The sequence below is a fragment of the Octopus sinensis genome, linkage group LG4, assembly GCF_006345805.1.
Source record: "Octopus sinensis linkage group LG4, ASM634580v1, whole genome shotgun sequence".
Lineage (NCBI taxonomy): Eukaryota > Metazoa > Mollusca > Cephalopoda > Octopoda > Octopodidae > Octopus > Octopus sinensis.
The window spans coordinates 87,327,381-87,347,672 of record NC_043000.1 but is presented as its reverse complement, the minus strand read 5'-3'; the positions used below and the strand labels follow the sequence as shown (position 1 = coordinate 87,347,672).

The 20,292-nt window shown below is 37.1% G+C and overlaps 1 long non-coding RNA gene across 1 annotated transcript; it reads left to right on the top strand.

Moving 5' to 3' along the window:
- Nucleotides 1-441: 441 nt before the first annotated feature.
- On the top strand, nucleotides 442-17,846 carry LOC118763036. The gene is made up of 3 exons (XR_004998786.1): nucleotides 442-518; nucleotides 2,471-2,476; nucleotides 17,836-17,846. It is a non-coding gene; the product is annotated as an uncharacterized LOC118763036 (long non-coding RNA).
- Nucleotides 17,847-20,292: the final 2,446 nt, after the last annotated feature.

The following is a 20,292-nucleotide window of genomic DNA, read 5'->3' as shown; positions in this document are numbered from 1 at the left end:
GTAGGTGTGAATTTCAGTCCTTTTGACAGAAGTTGGATTTCATCATTGTCAAGATCTCTTTTTGATAAATTAATTATTTTAGGATCTATACGTTCAGTTGTTTCGGGTATGTTTCCTCTTGGATTTTTTCTTTCTCCGGTGTTTGTTGTCCTGATGTAAAAAAATGGATTTTTTTCTGTATATATATATCACCGCTATCACCGTGACCGACCAGACTATCAGATGTTGCTACACATCGCTGGTCACAATGCGCTTCTCATTATTTTAGCCTTCAAATGACGCTGCCCCGCTGGCTAAGCGAGCAGGCCAGCCGATGCTCGTCGCTGACCGGCGACAGTGGGCGACTTTTCGGGAGGTCCCGCGACCGCCGTGCGGCGCACTGTAGCAAAGCAGTCGACGCGGCAGCGTGCGGGTGCCGCGTCGCGCTCTGCGGAAACGGCGCGCGATTCGCTGCGTCGTGCTTGCTGAGGACGAGATGCGTTAGCCCGTCTCCGTCGTTTAGCCGTGTCTGCGCTTTCGTGTATGTATGTATGTACGTATGTATGTATGTATGTATGCATTTATATTATTACATACATACATATATACCTAATGAGTGAGGAAAAGGAAACATGGATTTAACAAGAACTTTTATTCAACACAACGATCGTTTTGACTCTGTCTGCATCTTGTACGTTACAGGTAGTATATTATACAGCTAGTTTTGTTGCATTTTATCGACATACAACTATACATATAGCATATGTATACATACATAGATACATTCACACACACACACACATATATATATATACACATACACACACACATAACGTGTGTGTCTGTGTCTGCGTCTGTGTGTGGCTATGCTCGAGGGGGGATTTTTTAATATGTATACGAGATAGATAGATAGATAGAGAGAGAGAGAAAGAGAGAGAGAGAGAGAGAGATAGATAGATAGATAGATAGATAGATAGATAGATAGATAGATAGATAGATAGATTGATAGATTTCAATTGTAAAAGCCGTCTCAATAGTTTCAAATATCTAAAGCATTTAAACAGCTCGAAATGCTCAAATCCTTGAACATATATCAACAAAAATAGTTTGACATCTTTACCGTCTGAAGTTCTAATTTGATTCGCTTAGAAAATGAAGAGAAAGGAACGTCTGTAAAGTGCTCAAATCAAATCACAAGTTCAGGTACGATGTTATCAATCAATATACGTGATAATATTTGATCGATATTCTCAGCATCTGACCTGTTTGAAATCTTTGAGATCTCTTAGCTTTTGAAACTAATAATTATAATGGATTGGCAAGATTTAAAAATTTGTACTTGTACATGTGTGTGTGCGTGTGCGTATGTGTATTACGTGTGCATGTGTAAATACAAACATACTCTCACACACATGTACATATATATGAATGGCGCGGTTTCTTTATGGTGTATATACAGGCATACATACATATACAGACACACATAGATAGATGGATAGATATGTTTCTTTATTAGCCACACAGGGCTGCACACAGATAGAACAAATTACAAGGTAGAGCTTTTCTTTTGAAGGTTTAAAAAAAAAAAAAAAAAAGGAAGGGGGAGTTTCGATCAAAAGGGATCGTAAAAGGAGAGAAAGAGGACAAAAAAAAGGGGGGGTTAAAAAAAAAAAAAAAAAAAAAGGGGGAGAGGAAAAAAAAATTGATCAATAGGGATCGTTATCACAGAAATGTCAATATGAAGTGTAAAGGGGGGGACAGGTGAGGTTTACCCGTGGAAAGAAAAGCCTACGGAAAAAACCACGGTAACCTCGGTCAATGAAGTCACATTTTATATTTCTTTTTTTTTTTTTTTTTTTTTTGCAAATAAGCAACTCTCTGTTTTCGATTTCTGGGTTCATAGGACTATGCTCAAGGTGGCTTCGTCATTCATACGTGCCATTCTTGCTACATTCACCCATCTTTTTTTAAAACATTCGCTAGACAAAACTTGCCTCTCTACTCTCACTTTCCTTTTCAAGTGGTACTTGAAGAAGTTGATGAGAGATTGACCAGAGAGGAAAGTGTTTGTCTCCAATCCTTTCAGACGCGTCCACCAGATACATTCTTTCGCCATAGCCACAAGGATGATGAAAATAGCTCTTCCTTCCCGTTTGAAGGAAGGAGGCGTGACAATATTGACGATAGACTCAGCTGATAAACCGACTCGTCCCACACGTGACAGCAGTTGTTCGACATAAGCCCACAGGTCGGAAATTGTTGGACACTGAACGAGTGCGTGCAGAACGGTTTCGTCGCTCTGACCGCATCTCGGGCAGGTCGGCCCCGTGTTTCTCGAGCCGTGTCTGTAGAGCTTATCCCGAACGGGTAGCGCTTCTCGGTAGCACTGCCAGGCCAGGGATCTCTGGAAGTTGTCCATGGGCCCTGGCCCGAAAGTCGTCCCGAACAGGCGGGTCAGGTACTCCTCGTCGACGTCCAGGTTCGCCCCGAGCTCGTCGTCGTACCTCCCCTCCACTAAACCCCTATAGAATGCTTTGGTTGTGTTGAAGTCACTTAAGGTCGACCCAGGACGGCAGAGTTGCTTGAGAGCAACGCGACACTCGCGGTGCCATTCGCCCTTCCTCGGCCTCTTTTTGATCCACGACTGCAGTTCGGTCATGGAGACGAGCTGCGGGAAAGCGTGCCTCACAAACGGCGACCACACCTGTTCACCGTCGTCTACATAGAGCCAGAGATGTCGCAGTCTCAGCGCGTGTCTGCGCATCATCAACCACGGCATGCCCAGCCCTCCTTTTAACGGGTGTTGACAGCAAATGGATCGCCTGACCATCGGGACGCATCCTTTCCACAAGAAGCGAAAGAGGATGTGTTGTAGTTTGGTGATGGTAGGGTCGGGACAAGGTACGACGGTCAGGCGGTAGTAGATGACGGACGCGATGTACGTGTTCGCCACCTCCGCTCGACCTTTTAGGGACAGTTTCCTCTCGGCCCATTGCCGGGCGAGAGTGACCACCCTACTCGTTATCTCGTTCCAGTTCTTCTCCACTTGGAGGTCCGGACCGAACCAGACCCCGAGCAACTCAACCGGGCCGTCGGTCCAGCGTCCCACGACGGAGGCGCTGGTGGACGGCATGGGCTTGCTTCTCCAGGTGCCTAGTCGCAAGCCCACTGACTTTTCCCGGTTGATTTTCGCTCCTGTCACCGCTTCGTAGTTTTTTCAGTGTCTCGCCGACCAGCTCGATGTGCTCGTGGCTAGACACTATGACGGTGACGTCGTCCGCGTATGCAGACACGCTCGTCCCGCATCCCAATTCTCGCGGGATGCCCCTTAGAGTCGCCAGCTTCCGCAGTAGTGGCTCAAGAGTCAATACGTATAGAAGCGCCGAGAGGGGGCATCCCTGACGGACCGAACGTGCAATGTCGAAAGGTCTCGATAGATGTCCATTTACGCGAATTACCGAACGGATGCCTCTGTACAAGGCAGCTATCCAGCCGCGGAAGACGGGACCGAAACCAGCCGCTCTCAGGACTGCCTCAGATAGATAGATAGATAGATAGATAGATAGATAGATAGATAGATAGATAGATAGATAGATAGATAGATAGATAGATAAGTAACAAAGATGTACAGGTGTCAATTCATTACGGCCATTTCAAGCGACTCCTCTGACTGATTAAGTCTTTCTACTATAGGCTCAAGGCCTGAAATTTGGGGGAGGGGACAGTAGATGTCATCGACCCCAGTGTTTCACTGGTACTTAATTTATCGACCTTGAATGGATGAAAGGTAAAGTCGACCTCAGCGGAATTTGAACTGAAAATGTATCGGCAAATTCGACTTCGGCGGAATTTGAACTCAAAACTTACTAACGATTCTGCCAGTTCAACGCCTTTAACTGATTAATGGAAACAAGTGCCTTAACATATTCGTATCATCAACAGAGTTCAAATATTTACATTGATTTTGTTGCTTTATCTTTGGTAAAATGAGTTTAGAAAAATAGTCAATGTAGTGTCGAATCTACTAAAATTTAGAGATTAGTAGAGATCATAGTAGAGGGAGGAATAATAGAAAGTAGTGACCCAGTTACCTACACTTCGAAGACAATAGGGGGAATACAGTCTTCGATCATAAATAAATCTTTTGGGAGTTGTAGCTGTATTCCATACAAATGTGATAAATTAATATCATGACAACCTACTAGACAAACTAAAAGAATAAGTATTATAAATTAGGAGTGGAAGATAAATACAGCAAATAAGGGAAGGTGTATAATACAACTTAGCATATTTATAATGTAAAATCAAGATATAATTTTATTTATAGATTAAGGCTAGAAGGTACACTTAAAAGTTTTAATAAGGGTATACTTTAAGATATAAGAGAAATATTAAGACTTTTTCATAAGTGTAGTGTATAGAATATCCTGGTAAAATAGTATATGATGAATGTATAACGGAAATATTTATAATATAAATAGATACTTATAGTATGCAACTAAAATGTTATTAAACTCCTTCCCGTCAAATACGAGTGTATAAAGATAGGCTATAGTACGAAATGAGATCTAATATACAGGGTAAGTAAATTAGAGGTATTAAGTTTATAAAGAAATACATTCAGATACAAGATTTAAATGAATTTAGTCCTATAATCTCATAATGAATATCATGTATAATTAAAGAATATAAAATAAAATAAGATTACGGTATACAGAGAATTTTACGAAAAAAGTATAACTTGTCACAAATTTATAAGCTATAAAAACTATAAAAATATATAAAAGATACATAAAGGCATAAAATTATAAAAATAATATTGGGTTGTCCGGAAAGTTCGTGCCGGCTTATAGTAGCTTAACTTTCGACTTATTTTAGAACATGGTTGAGTCCATAAAATAGGATTTGACTACACATCCATTTAGAGCACAGTTTAAGCTATCTTTTCGTGGAGGAAGGTTTATGTTAACCTATGTTAATTCTGTAACCCTTTAAAATGGAAGTTCATTTCGGCACTGGATGCTTTGGGATCTAGACAAAAATTGCAGCAGCTCGGCTGGGATGTGTTACCCCACACTCCATATTCACCAGATATTGCTCCTTCGGATTTCCACTTATTCAGGTCTCTGCAGAATCGCCTTAATGGTAAAAATTTCAATTCCTTGGATGATGTAAAAAGATACCTTGATGAATTATTTGCTATGAAACCACCTCAATTCTGGGAAGAGGGTATTTTCAAGTTAAAGGAAAGATGGAGACGCATTGTGCAACAAAATGGTTCATATTTGGTTGATTAAAAATGTAATAGCAAGTATTTATTGGCCTTTTTCTTTCCTTTAAAAATCAGCACGAACTTTCCGGACAACCCAATATATAAGAATTTATAAACCATAATGTGTAATTAAAATAAATATATACAGTAATTCCTCGTCATATCGCGGTTCACCTATCGCGGTTTATTATTTAAGCTTACGCCGATTCCCCTGTGGTGTTGTTTTACACTTATAATAAAATAAATATTTACAAATTAGAAAAATTAATTTTAAAAATATACTGTATAGTACTGTTTCTACTTCGCGGATTTGTGGGGGTTTTGGAGCGTAACGCCCGCGATAGTCGAGAGATTACTGTAATAGTATAAGCTCTAAAAATCATGAAAAATATATGAAAGGTTATATAAATGCATAAAATATAAAAGTATAAGATATGAAAAAAAATTATAGAATATAAGAAAAATATTTTTTAAAATTTTTATACGAATGTATAAAAAGATTATATAAAAAGGTAAAAAAAGATATATGGAAGGATATAATGCGAAATAAAATAAAACAAAAAGATTTCTTTATAATGGTAGTGGTACACAGGAAAAGCTATAATCGGAATATTATTAATAATGCAAGATAAAAGTAAAATATAAGTATACCAAGTTTTAATAGAGACAAAATTTCCTTTGAAAATGAGCTTATAAGATTAGATATATCTGATAAGTACATCAAGGAAAATGATCGAGGTAGAATAGTGATAGATCTTAAAGGGTATATTTTATATTTAGAGGGAGTGCGAATTTTAATACTCTATTAAAAAAATAAATATATTATATATCAACCATGATAGAAGAGATTTACCACTGGGAAGGGGTAAATACATATTGTAATTATTAAAAGTTTATAGATCAGGGGGACTTCTATCAGAGGGATAATGCTAGAATGCATTATTGAATAGGTTTCGACATCACAGAGGGTAGGCTCTGAGTGATATGGCATCCCAAATAACTTATGTCACCAAAAATACAGTATGATATAATTATTAATTACTTGCTTCTAAAGTATTTAAAGGTACGGGTAATTCTATGAACTCATGACACCCTAAGATATAATTTATTATTAATTTGGCTGTGTTAATCTTTATATTTGAATATTTCACAGATCTCCATACAACATAGTCCTCACCCATACCGGCTGTTTGCATAAAAGTTGAGCTCTACGCACTGTATCCCACTTTAGATCCAATTTAATATTATCCCTGAGTTCCCAGATTTTCGGAGATAATGAGGTACTGCTGGCTTTATGCCTAAACCTAAAGAACGAAAGATGGTTATTCAGGCGGTTTTTTTCTTTTTCTTTCATATTTACTGAGCACACGATATAAATGAAATTATTAATTTCTGTCAGTACTGTACATTTCTATATAACATTTCCTGCTAAATAGTGACCTAATGGCGGGCAGTGGGATCGTTTTCTACAATTGCAACTGCGATTATTATTATTAGTTTTTCTAATCCTTTTATTCATGTTTATAGTGTCATCATTCGGGTTACTGTTCAAATTCATAGAAGTATTATCACGTGTTATGTCACTATAACTCGAGTTATTATAATTGGTTTTATTACTTATATTTATGTTGACCCTACTATCCTGGATTGTATCGTTAGATATTATGCAACCAACGTATAATGATTGCATGAAGGATACCTGGGGTATTATCTGTGGATTATTGTACTTACGGTTATTGGAATTGTTACTAATTTTTAACCTAATACCTTTATGATTATCACCTGATATTGTTTGGGTGTGCAAATTAAATCGACCTAACAAGGCGTCACAATTTAAGTACCTAATTCAAACGAATCTTAATATTTTATATTATCAGGTCATCCCATAAGTTCTGTCCGATTTTATCATTTGTAAAATTGAATGAAATTTAATACTATTTTAGAATCTCTAATGGAATTAAAATTTATTTTTATGCATTTGTGTACATTCAAACTAATTAAATATTATTTTACAGAATAATAGAATTAAAATTTCTTTGATTAAAACCCTTTCTAACATGGAAATATCCAAAGAGCATTTCAGAATTTCAGGCACATAATGTTTTATGAGTACAAAAGAGGAAACTCTGCAGCCGAAGCGACTCGAAACATAAACCCAGTTTATGGGAAAGAATGCTTGAATGAAAGAACTTGTAGAAGATGGTTTGCAAAATTCAGAAGTGGAGATTTCATCCTTGAAGATGAAGATCGAACAGGACGTCCAGTTGAGTTTGATGATAAGCTCCTCGAGGCCTGACTTGAAGAAAGTCTTGCATTATCAGTTTAAGAATTGGCAATAAAGCTTAGTTCAAACCATACAACTGTTCATCGTCATCTTCAACAACTTGGAAAGGTTCCTAAGCTTGGAAAATGGGTGCCTCATGTATTCTCCGAAAGCAACCGTAAATCCCGAGTTGATATCTGCTCTTCTCTCCATTCTCGCGAACTCATTTCACCCCCTTTTTGGATAGACTTGTGCCTGGTGACGAAAAATGTATCTTCTATCGAAATGTTAAACGTCTTAAACAGTCGCTTGATAAAGGGGAAAAAGCTCAATCAGAACCGAGAAGGGAACTTTATGGGAAAAAGTTTCTTCTCTCTATCTGGTGGGATTGCAAAGGAGTAATTCACTTTGAATTGTTATCACCTAATGCAACAATCAATGCTCAAGTCTACTGTCAGCAATTAGAGCGTTTGAACCAAGCTTTGAAGAAAAACAGACCCGCTTTAGTGAATCGAAAAGGAGTGATGTTTCATCAGAACAATGAGCGACCCCAAACTGCAAAGATCACAACACAGAAGATCAAAGAGTTGGTTGGGGAAAAAATCCTCATCCACCTTATTCTCCCGAACTTGCTCCTTCAGACTACCATTTGTTTCGTAGTTTACAGAATCATTTGAGGGACATAACTTTCGCAAGCCAGGAGGAGGTCGAAACTGACATTTAAGAGTTCTTCGCTTTGAAACTAAAGGAGTTTTACATTGATGGGATTTAAAAGCGTGTAAATAGATGGAAGGAAGTCATAGATAATCCCGGAAAGTACATTGATGATTAAATTTCAATTAAATATAACATTTAATCACTTGTTTTCTTTATTCAAAATTCGAACAGAACTTATGGGATGACCTGATATATATATATATATATATGTGTGTGTGTGTGTGCAGGGTCGGATTTATAGGTGGCAAAGAGTGCGATTGCCCCGGGTTACCCTCAGTAATGTTGATGAGCGGCACTGCTACGAAGAGTATGTACCACTCAATACAGAGAGGGCCCCACCTCCCAATAATCTTGCATGAAGGTATCAAACATATCCCGAAATCTTAAAAAATTATCTTTTAAGATAAAGAATCGTAGATTTTTCCACATTACCGACGCCCTGCTTTGGGGGCGACGACAGAGAAAGTAAAAACAACAAATATATGTATGTCACTTCTATTTTTTAATTACTATACATTTTCCACTGATGAGGAAGCCGGTTTCCAACAAAGATACAAGGTTCCATCTTTGGGATCTAGTTAACATCCCAATGTATGTATGTATGTATGTATGTATGTATGTATCTATGAGTCTGTTTGAGTGTGTGTTTAAGTATGAATGTATATAAGTATATAAAGATAAAGAATAAGAAAACAGTTACTGTCTCTAGTTCAAATTCCTTCTTTCAACGCATGACCTTGGCTTAACCACTAACAAGTAAAGGCACACATTCTCGCACGTGTGCGCGCACACACACAAACACAGATATGCACGCACATATATTGTCACTTCTAAACTTCATTCTTTCAGTGAGGCATTACAAATTTTGGTCTTATTTTACGAAAGAAACAGTAAGGAACAAGTTCTAAAATTTAAACCTTGAATTTAGTATATGATTCGGCTTATTGCGTATATGTTCAAATGCCTTTCATTAAATCGAACTTTTTCCTTTCTCCCCTTTTCTGTATTTTTACTCACAGTAATATTTAATTTCAGTTTCAAAACAAAGGGAAAAAATCTAGAATAGGATAAAATGAGCAATGACTAATTACTCATTATTAGTCATCTCTTGAACGTTTTGGTGCATAAATATATCAGGAAGAGAGCCACTCCAGCATAGAAACTATAGAATAAATTATTTCATGTTGAGTTTTTAAATTTAGTCGAGTTTCGTTAATTTCATGTCATGTGTCGTTGTTCCATGATCTTTCATTTGACCTGGATATTTAAAATTTTGTTGATTTTCTAATCTTACTGATGTCTAAAAAAGGATATTAATGTGTGTGAATCTCTTCTCAAATGTAATTCTGGAGAAGTGAAGAGGTAAATTTACCATAACTTGTCTTACTCATTTTGCCCCATCTAAATTTGTCTTTTATGCTCAAAGAGAACTGAGATTATTTTCCGATATTGTGTTCGGAATATGTCATAGTGTTTTTAATACATTTTGAGAAGGTCATTTGCATAGCGGATAAAGTTTTTGTAGGGTAGTGAACATTTGTCAAAAAATATATTCCTACTGGAAACTGGAAAAACGAACCTTCGGAATAACTGTCCCATATTGGAATTTCCACGTTTTCGTCGGGATTTTCCGTTTTTTTCTTCTTTTTTATGTATTTCAAAACAACGATAGAAAACCCTTTTAAAATAAGAATTTAAAAAATCCATATCCTCTTTCTCTTACACACACACACATACACACACACACACACACATGCACACACACGCACACATACACACGTACACACACACACACACACACACCCTCATCGTGCCTTTGGAACAGCAACAACCACTAAACATTTTTTTTTTCTTTTTCGTAATTTTCTGTCATTTAATCGCATTCCGCATTCTGAAACATTTGAAATTCAAATTTTTTTTTTTAATTTTCGCCCTCTCGCCTTGGATGTGGGAAGAATGAAATTAGAATTTTGAAAAGTGTATCTATAAAGGAACATTTTCAGTTGTTTACTTCAATTACATGCAAAAGACGGGTTTTGAGATTTATATTCGGTTATTTTCCTAGATTTTAATTCTTGTGCATGATGGGTTCCCCGAATTTGAAGTTCCCCAGAACCCCCATGGTTTCGATCCAGTCCCATATGCGTGTATGTGTGTGCGTGTGTATATATGTGAGTGTATTCTTTTACTTGTTTCAGTCATTTGACTGCGGCCATGCTGGAGCAACGCCTTTAGTCGAACAAATTGGCCCCAGGACTTATTCTTTGTAAGCCTAACGCTTATTATATCGCTCTCTCTCTCTCTTACCGAACCGCTAAGTTACGAGGACGTAAACACACCAACATCGGCTGTCAAGTGATGGTGGGGGACAAGCACAAATACACATACACACATATCTATACATACGACGGACTTCTTTCAGTTTCCGTCTACCAAATCCACTTACAAGACTTTTGTCGGCCCGAGGCTATAGTAGACACTTACCCAAGGTGCCACGCAGTGGTTGGTAAGCAAGCTTTTTACCACATGGCCACGCTGTGCATATATATATATATATATATATATATATATATATGCGCACACACACACACACACACACACGAGTGAGTAGACAAACGAAAAAGGGCACTCAACACATTTATTGAGAGTTACATGTATAGATAGATAGATAGATAGATAGATAGATAGATAGATAGATAGATAGATAGATAGATAGATAGATAGATAGATAGATAGATAGATAGATAGATAGATAGATAGATAGATATGACCAAAGATCATGAATATATTGCCACAGAAACAGCGAAGACATATCAACTTATGAATCAGTGATACATTTTCCCAATTTGATTGATACGTCTTCACTGTTCCAGTGGCAATTTAATCGTCTTAGGTCTCTATTGGGTTACAGATTCCTCACATCACTGAAATGATTGCCTTTTAAATGCTCTGTTTATTTTCACACCATATATATTTGTGAACAGCAGAACTAAAGACCTCTGAGAGTATCCAGTGCACTATTGATATTTGTATTTCTGCAACGTATATATACATAGACTTGTGAGGGGTGGTTTGTGTGTGTATATATAAACGCTAATGTCTCATCACACGGGCATATACAAAAAACTTGTTAATACAAATTCGGTGTGTGTTGCGTGTTCCATTACTTAAATGAAAAAGCGTATGGTAAATAAAAAAAAAACGTCATAATATATACTGAATGTAAAAACGAACAGGAGACAAACAGGAGGTCCGTAATTCTTCATCAGTTACCGACCAGTTGGTAATATTCAGTTTCGCACCTTTAACGATAAGACTGATCGCTTCCCACTTCGTGGTGCCCGCAAATTGGGCTGAATAAGGTTGTGAGAGCTCCAAAAGTTGAATAAAGCTGTGAGAGCTCCAGAAGTTGAATAAGGCTGTGAGAGCTCCAAAAGTTGAATAAGGCTGTGAGAGCTCCAAAAGTCCCAGATTGTTTCTCTGACACAGGACTCCATCAGTTTGGCGACTAGACGGTAGTTGGTAACTGATGTGCGATTACTTATTTTGACTAGGGGAACGACACTGGCAATTTTTCAGTGCTCTGGAGTGACACAGTTGTTAAGGCAGAATTGAAAGAAGAATGAAAGTTGGTGCAAAAGAAAGAACCCGCCACGTTTGAGAAGCAAATAAGTAACACCATCAAGACCAGGAGAAGCATAGTTGTGCTTATTCTTGAGATGGCGTCGCAGCATTGCGGGTGTGAATTTCACAGATGTTATGGAATTTGATGTCAGAGTTAGTGAAGAAGGTACATTTGGATTTTCAACAGTAAAAATGCCAGGATTGCATTCATTAATAAGCTCAGCACATTCCTTGGAGTCATCAGTGATCCGATCTGTGTGGGGATTGTGAAGTGGGCCACTGAAGAGTGAGGTCTCTACTTCAAACGTCCCCGTCAACAGTGGTAACAGTTCCTGTCTGCTTTGTTCCAGCGAGTGGTCTGGAGATGCTGATTCTTTTTGTGTCTGCCTATAAGAGACAGATTGGCCATGATCATTCCATGATCGGAGTCGTAACACTGATAACAGTTTCAGGAGCAGTGGTAAAGATCAGGTCCAAAGTATTATTACCTCTTGTGAGGGAGGTGCTTACTTGGGGTCAGTTTGCATCCAGCATTACATCAAGGAAATCGCCTGCAGTTTACGGCCAACGAAAAGTTTCTCAATCAATTTCGGGGTAGTTGAAGTCACCAGCAATGAAAAAATGGCTGTTTTCCTAGGTGCAACCCTGAGGATTTCAAAAAGCTGTGTATCTTGGCGGTAATTTGGCGGGTGATAGTCAACTCCAAGTATCAGTGTTAACATGTTGATGCGTAATTCGCAAAAGAGTGCCGCGTGTTGTGTCTTGTTCAGATCACCACAAGGAATTGCTGAAAAATTTGACCGAATGTAGATCTTCTCCAGAACGATAAGTACAGTCTTTACGTAACAAATTGTAAATAACTACGCTAAAAACATCATCAACACAGAGTAGAGAGTATGCCCATGTTTCTGTGACTGTGATGAAATCGGGATCAATACTTTCGGGGTCAATACTATAGGAGTCAATACAATAGTGGTCAATACTATAGGAGTCAAAAAGGTGCACCTTGTTGCACAAGAGCATTCAGGGATAGAAGTTTGAAACGGGGTTTAATCCCATCATGATAGTATATAGGAGATGAAATATGTGCTTTGTTGTTCAATGGCAACTCTGAGGATAGTATTTTCTCGGGGTGATGTTCTTGTTGATGATTGTGGGAGGTGTTCCGAGAGTTTTGGATATGCAACGTTGGATCTCCAGGCTCAGGTCGGCCTTCATATTTTCCGAGTAATTTAAACAAAAAAAAGAATTTCCTCCTTGGTTTATTTTATGGTTGTTGGAGGGTGGATGGCTGATGCTTCAATTACTAAAACTGCTGAATTGTTTAATATTTCATGAGGTGTAACTTCTAAAATGTTGTTGGCATTTCCAAACCAAGATAATTCTGGGTAGAAGGCAAACTTCATAAAGGAGAACGCAGAACAGTGAATTATATTGTGTCTAAGAAAGACTCGAACTACAGCAGCAATAATCGAGCTAACCTTCGACCTTGCCAAACCTGTGTCGACCAAAACTGCTCGTCATAAAAAAGCTAAAGCAGGTTTCTTACTTGAAGAATAGTTCAAAATTCCCTAAACAAACGTTCAGAGCTTACATGAGGGAAGTCTTTGGCATATTTAAGCCGTGAATAACAGCAAACTTGGAATAAGTCCATATCTATATTAATAAGCGCGAAATTCTGTCTGTCTGGGATCCCTGTATTTCAGTCTACATTTGCTCTACATAGACATATTATACCCTTTTTGGAATCAGGATGATCCCAAGGTTGAAAATCAGGCCTTCATTTGGTTCTTGGACATCGAGCATCGGGATTTGATTTAAATGCACTTGGGTTGCTATTTCTTGCAGATAAAGTTTGGTTGATTCACACCATCTTGGTTGGCGTTCGTCAGATGATGTCAGAAATCTAGAGGGAGATAAATGACATTCCTTTCGTTAATTTTACGTCAAGATGAGAACTTTGGGACAAATTGGCCAACAGTTGAAATTCGACTTGGGACTGGAACAATAGAAATGATTACATTACGGAATTAATTCTCGTCCGTCTTTAATCTTTGATCAAACTCCACTGGAGCATATAGACATTATAGACATATTATAATCATGCTATTTAGCTCTCTTTAGTTTTGGGCCGCAAGCCCATTTAGTCCCCCCCCCCCAGGAGCTAGCCTAAAAGTCCGCACGGATTGCGGCTTTTAAGCTAGTTAAATAATAAAACGTCGGTTTAATGTGTTTCCATGATTTTATCCACTCCTGTAATACATATATTTACATATATTATATATATTATGTATATGTGTGTGTTTGTGTGTGTGCGTGTGTGTGTGTGTGTGTGTGTGTGTGTGTGTGTGTGTGTGTGTGTGTGTAATGAAATATGTATGTTTCTCTGTTATATTCTCATCAATAAAGCAATTACATATATCGAAATGTAAGGAAAATGCATTTGGCGCCAATAACGTCTATGTTATATGATAGAAAATAAATGTGCAAGTCATCATTTTAAACATTGAATTGCTTAGTAACAACCAGATATCTACATGTAATCGCTTCTGTATTTTTAGTGGATTTACAGTTGAGTCAACTGGAGGAAACTGATTAGTTCAAATTCCGTAAACTTTTTAGCCTGTTAGTAAACATCTTTGTGTTTCTTTTGATGTTGTACACGCACGCACGTACACACGCGCGCGGCCACACAAACACATGTGTGTGTATATATATATATATAATATATATATATATGTACATACACACAAACATGTATTATTTTTATTATGTTATTAGTGAGACACACGAATTCTTTTGGTAGTTGTCTTTTTCAAACAGTGTAGCACATACCAAATTGCAACGCAAAAGTGATTAAGTCATCACTAACGCATGAGTCGTTTCAAGCTGTTCGTTGTTACTCGGAAGGCATATGAAATGTTCAGTAGTGTTCACCTTGTTTAGTAACAGACCTTGCTTTTTAATAAAAAAAATCAGAAGTTTGGGGCAATTTTTTCATTATCAGATCATCGGTAATGATTTAAGAATTTTTTTTTCTCATCATCGAACAAGTTTGAAGGATGCCTGTTCCAACAAAATTTCTAAAAGAAGGAAATATATGTTGTCACGATTACTTACAAAGATTCATACATATAGACTGTCGAAATTTGAAGCAAGACAATTCAGGCACACAGTTTAGAAATTAGTGCACGAATATATATACATATATATTTGTATGAGTACAGTCAGTGTGTACGTGAATGTACAAAACAAAAAAAGATTTTACTTTAGAATTATTTTTGGTGGATGTCTTTTGTTTTATTTTTGTTTTTGTGCGCTTTTCTTTTCTTGTAATAGGAAAAATAAGTTCTGCTAGTTTCTGTGTCCTTTTATTTGAAATATTTCTAGAAGCCTCGTATAAAGGATTGTTAGAAAACTATACATCTTTTGTGAAATAGATGTGGCAAAGAAAAACATGTAAAAAATAAATAGATATGAAAACGCAGTTCCAAACTCGAGGTCAAACAGCTGGTGTAGTTTATTTCTCCGTTCGTCAATGTGTATTAAACATACAAAGAAAGAAAGGAACATCATATATAAACACGCGTAGAAAGAAAAAAAAAAGATGTATATAAACTCTCGTATAAAGGAAGAAATCAAAGAACGGCAAACAGCTGCATGACCACAGTGTCCTATTCATCTTTAAAAAATACATAAATTGAGATATTTAATGGGATTCTTATTGATTAACAAATCTATTCAAGCCAAGTAAAACGATAGATAAATATGTCGGAAATTTGCCGAAGTAGTTTTGTGAAGGCCTCAGAAATATACAGCAAAACAGAACATTCTTATAGAAAATTGTTTGCTTCCATTACATTTTATGAAAAAAAAATGAAAGCTAGTAATCTTTTAATTATTTCTCTATCATTTCTCTATCTCTTTCATTTTTTCTCTCTCCCTCAATCTCACTTGAGGAACAGCTCATCCATATAAATGCATATATACAGAGAGTAAGGAGGGACAGACATTAACATTACACCCAAATACATCAAATTCTCTCCTCTTCCTCTCAATCTTTCTCTCTCTATGTGTGAATATATATATATATATATATATATATATATATATATATATATATATATATATATATATATATTTAACAATTAAGGATAACTTCTTAATAAGGAATCTTAACAAGAAATTATCAGGTAGTTAGCGTGAAAAACTCATAAGAGAAAAATTCGAAAATAATTTTTTCTTTTGAACATATTAATTTATATTGTATAGAGGGCGCATTATTACACATAAATGCCACACACTAAGAGGGACATAAGTCATTACTACCAAAATTTCACTAATCGTACCTAATGCAGTTTTTCGAAGCAAGACATTTAAAAAATGAATTTAGTTCTATATCACCTGTGATTTCACACTTACCGCATAAAAAAATGCGTCTATGCTCATCAGTAGATTTGATTCTGAACACATCATAAATAAACGACCAACATTACCTGGCGAAGTCGAACAGACATCTGCTCTCTCCGGCGAAGCACATGGAGATGTTTATAAATCATATATTCGGTAAATGGCAGGCTTTTTCGAACTGCATGTCGGGTAGGAAAAGTTTTTTGGAAATAAATTTAACAATTAAGGATAACTTCTTAATAAGGAATCTTAACAAGAAATTATCAGGTAGTTAGCGTGAAAAACCTCATAAGAGAAAAATTCGAAAATAATTTTTTCTTTTGAACATATTAATTTATATTGTATAGAGGGCATTATTACACATAAATGCCTCACACTAAGAGGGACATAAGTCATTACTACCAAAATTTCACTAATCGTACTGCATTAAAACTGCATTAGGTACGATTAATTTTGGTAGTAATGACTTATGTCCCTCTTAGTGTGAGGCATTTATGTGTAATAATGCCCTCTATACAATATAAATTATATATATATATTGAAGATTTGTAGGTACTTGGTACTCCGTCATGCAAATATAATATACTATAAGGTATACTAAATGTTTTCATAAGTCAGTACCACGTTCTATGCCCCTTCTTCAGCACTCATCTAACCTGCTAATGTTTCCGAACACATTGCTTATATAACCACCGTATTCAGTGGTGTTAAGTTATTGGATATACCAATTTACTTATAAGACGCATTCCTGTGGTTGGTATGTAAACATTAAAGGTTTGCAGGTAGGTGGTACTCCGTCATGCAAATATAATATACTATAAGGTATACTAAATGTGTTCATGAGTCAGTACCACGTTCTAGATGAGTGTTGAAGAAGAGACAACAACCCATTGTTGTCATCGATCACAATGTCGGTTTACATCTGACGTACGTCTCGATATGAAACGTTGTAGCAAACATCAGTGCTGACTATAAGTTCTACAGAATATCTATAAAAATATGTTTCTTTATTAGCAGCACAGGGCTGGACACAGAGGGGACAAATTAAAAAGTAGAGCTTTTCTTTTGGGGGATAAAAAAAGGTGGGGTAGGTTTTCGATCAAAAGGTATCGTAAAAAAAAGAGAAAAAACGATTAAGAGGGATCGTGTATCACAGAAATGTCATGATGTAAAGTGTAAAGGGGGAAACAGATAAGGTTTATCCGTGGAAAGACAAGCCTACGGAAAAGACCACGGTAACCTCGGTCAATAATGTCAAATGTTAACACATTTATTTGCAAGTAAGTAACTCTCTGTTTTAAATTTTTCCGGGTTCATAGGATTATGCTCAAGGTTGCTTCGTCATTCATACGTGCTACATTCACCCACCTTTGTTTGAAACATTCGCTAGACAAAACTTGCCTCTCTAATCTCATTTTCCCTTTTAAGTGATACTTGAAGAAGTTGATGAGAGATTGACCAGAGAGGAAAGTGTTTGTCTCCAATCCTTTCAGACGCGTCCACCAGATACATTCTTTCACCATAGCCACAAGTATGATGAAAATTGCTCTTCCTTCCCGTTTTAAGGAAGGAGGCGTGACGATATTGACGATAGACCCGGCTGATAAACCGACTCGTCCTACACGTGACAGCAGTCGTTCGACATAAGCCCACAGGTCGGAGATGGTTGGACACTGCACGAGTGCGTGCAGAACGGTTTCGTAGCTCTGACTGCATCTCGGGCAGGTCTATAGAAATAGCCTTAACGAAGTACCACGTACCAACAAATGTTTAAGGTTTACATACCAGCCCCAGGAATGAGTCTAATATGCAAATTGGGTATATCCAATAACTCAACACCACTGTATGTAGTGGCTATCTAAGCAATGTATTCGGTGGATATAATGGGTTAGATGAGTGCTGAAGAAGGAGCAACAACAAGTATGGCATATACATTCATTACCCACTTTTTGTCTTCAATCTCATTGCTTGTTTGCATCCGTCGCGATACGAAGCGTTGTAGCAGAAATAATTAGTGCTGGCTATAAGTTCTATATATCTGTAGAAATAACCTTAACAAAATTATTCATATATATATATATATATATATATATATATACACACACATGCACACTCATACATACATAAAAAATACTACATAAAACAAGTGTGTGTGTGTGTGTGTGTATGTGTGTGTGTGTGTGTGTGTGTGTGTTAAACAGTTTGACTCCGTTCCCAATAACTCTTTAAAATGGTTACAGGGGATGCTTAATGCTTGCAGAGAAATATACCCTTTTCTGCGAATGCATTGGGCATTCCCCACGACTACCGATTGAATAGGCCTATAGACCCGTAGGACCGGATGGATAGATCTACCTAATATACTTTGTATACTACAAATTTGGTTAATCTATGACTAAGAGCGCTATGGGCGTTTGACTAACACATAAATATATGAGTACAACTAACTCTCTTTTTAGTTGTGTGTACGTGGGTGTGTGGAGATATGTGTGGTTGTATATACGTGTCTGTATTGGTGTATTTGTACGGCTATTGTATATGCGCGTATATACATATATGTGTGAGTATATGTATATATGTGTGTATATTTACATATATATATATGTGTATATATATATATACATTTGCCGCGTGGAAAATGTTTATAAGCCATTTAAGAAACACACAAAATCCGTTACTCTTTTACTCTTTTATTTGTTTCAGTCATTTGACTGCGGCCATGCTGGAGCACCGCCTTTAATCGAGCAACTCGACCCCGGACTTATTCTTTGTAAGCCCAGTACTTATTCTATCGGTCTCTTTTGCCGAACCGCTAAGTGACGGGGACATAAACACACCAGCATCGGTTGTCAAGCAATACTAGGGGGACAAACACAAACATACACGCACACACACATATACATACATATACATATATACGACGGGCTTCTTTCAGTTTCCGTCTACCAAATCCACTCACAAGGCTTTGGTCGGCCCGAGGCTATAGTAGAAGACACTTGCCCAAGGTGCCACGCAGTGGGACTGAACCCGGTACCATGTGGTTGGTAAACAAGCTACTTACCACACAGCCACTCCTGCGCCTTACATTCACGCGTTACATTCACTTCAACATTTAAATCTAATTTGTCAAAATATTTTCGTCGCTTTGAGACCGCGACCTGTTCACTGACAAAATTCCGTGCTGCACTTGTTTTCGTTCCATTCCAGCACACGATCTCAGATCAGGTCACTTGCTATGCAAGTAAATCTCCGTAACATATATATATATATATATATATATATATATATATATATATATATATATATATATGCATATTTGTGAGTGCGTGTGTAAGCATGTATAGGTGTGTTTCTATGTGTGCATTGTATCAACTCATTACGTATGATGAGAAGTGGATACTCTTTGATAGAAGCAGGAAGACAGGACAATGGTTAAATGCAGGAAAGTCACCAAAACACTACCTAAAACCACCATTGCACTCTAAAACGTTGATGGTTACTGTATGGTGGTCAACAAAGCGTGTTATTCATTATTCATTTTTGCAACAAGGAAAAACTATGACAGCAAAATTCTATTGTCAGGAAATTGATTGTATGCATGAATAATTTAAAAAGAAGCAACCTAGATTAGTGAATAGAGATGGCCCAATTTTGCTTCATGATAATGCACGGCCTCACACTTCTCAAGCTACGGTCCACAAGCTGCAAATCCTTAATAATAAAGTTTTGGCGCATCCTCTCTATTCTCCTGATATCTCTCCTACTGATTATCACATATTTAAACACTTCAAGCTTGCTATGCGCAATACAACATTCTTACATAAAGAAGAGGTAATTGAAGCATTCGAACAGTTTATCAGTGTAAAAGATGACAAATTCTTTGAAGATGGAATATATGCCTTGGAGGAACGTTGGAGGAAGAGGAAGGTCATAAAGGAACAATGATTATATTTTGATTAAATAAATATTCTAAAACTTAAAAAATATTTCAATGTTTCCGTTTTTCAAATGCGACATTTCATGTGAG